Source organism: Pyxicephalus adspersus, chromosome 7 (assembly GCF_032062135.1).
Source record: "Pyxicephalus adspersus chromosome 7, UCB_Pads_2.0, whole genome shotgun sequence".
NCBI classification, from domain to species: Eukaryota; Metazoa; Chordata; class Amphibia; order Anura; family Pyxicephalidae; genus Pyxicephalus; species Pyxicephalus adspersus.
This window is the reverse complement of record NC_092864.1, coordinates 46,377,895-46,379,466: the sequence shown is the minus strand read 5'-3', so window position 1 is coordinate 46,379,466 and position 1,572 is coordinate 46,377,895.

Genomic DNA, 1,572 nt, shown 5'->3' with positions numbered 1-1,572 from the left:
AATATAAACAATGCATAAATATGTCCAGTTAGCAAAATATTCATATACACATAAGACTAGATAAACTTTTACATCAATTAATTTTGTCAAATTTTAGAAAGCTGAACTCTGTGGAGAAAGGAAAATACAAATAAAGCATACCTAAACTCAGAATTTTCACTTTACATAAAAGGGTAGACAACCCTTATATTTAAGATAAAAACTCTGTTGTTTTTTTTTTTTTTTAGGTGCAGCACAGCCCCCTAGTTCTCGATCACCTAGGAGATTAAGAATGAATGGGAGCGCAAAGCCTCCCGGTATACCTACGTCAGGCATCCTGGGAGGCCCCTGGGTGCTCCTTCTGCGCATGCCAAAACCTTTTTGTGGGGAAAAAAATTTGCCGATCTCACGCATGCGCAGTGAAATCAGCAAATTTTTTTTTCATCCTACGTCACCCGATCTCGCGCCTGGGTCTGGTGACGTAGGATGAAGAACCCAGAACAAGAGACGAAGATGGCGTCTGTAGCGCCGGCTCCGGAACAGATGCCGGCACAACGCGGGACCAGATGCAGGACACCACTTGACGGATCGGACTTCCCTGCGGGATTGAAGGTTAGTGTATTTTTTTTTTGGCAGTTTTTAATTTAATTCCCTTTTAAGTCCACATCCCCACTGCAAGGGTCAACTGCTCATTTTGCATAACTAATAGGATGAGCTTAATTTATTGCTTGAATCCCAGAAGCTGGCACTCATCTTCCCTGCCCAACAAGCTAAAACGAGGATGCACTCAGAGAGCAGAGACCAAACGAAAAAGCCTTTGAGGACTAGCCTACATCAGTGAGGAATAAGGTAAGCTTATCATTCAATTCATAATTCACTAGGCAAAATGATCAGAAAATCATTGCAATAGGTATGTGGGCCATTAAAAGGATAAATCTTTATTTTCTGACTTTCAGTTTTAAAGGTAGTACCTTGTTTATAATAGCTTTTTATGCTTCTATACAAAGCGATTCAGCTATTATCCAGATTTAGCTATTGTGTTCCTGCTATGAGCAGCGTCCCTTTCTTTATTTTTATGTTGTCAGTACCTGGCTCAACCTAGCTCTGCCCACTTTTTCTGGATTGACATCACTGCCTATGTTCCTGAAATCCTCCGACTGTGAGCTGCAGTGTTTGGGTATAGGAGCATGTGGGTTCCAAATGAAAAAGGTTTTGGAATTTTTTGCATCACATAACTGAATTTGTTCCCTGTTTAGACTGTTATACACAAGTCTTTTGTTGTATTTAGAAACAAAACACCTAAAGACCTGAACATTAAAAATAGAACTTCAACCTCCCATTTGGAAGAAGGAATTCATCAAACTTAAGGCAACTAAAGCTGTTTGTGCAGAAAAACTCTTTTTACAGAAAGTCATGTAATGCAGATATTGCTTATAAATAATCCCTATTTGGGGTTCTTTAGATACTACTACATTTGTCTTTACTTAAATGTGATGATAACAGAACCAGTAGATAGGCTGAAAATACTAGATATCATTTGAGAATTTCGTTTGCCAGTATTTTTAGACACAATTAGCCACCCACCTAAGACAT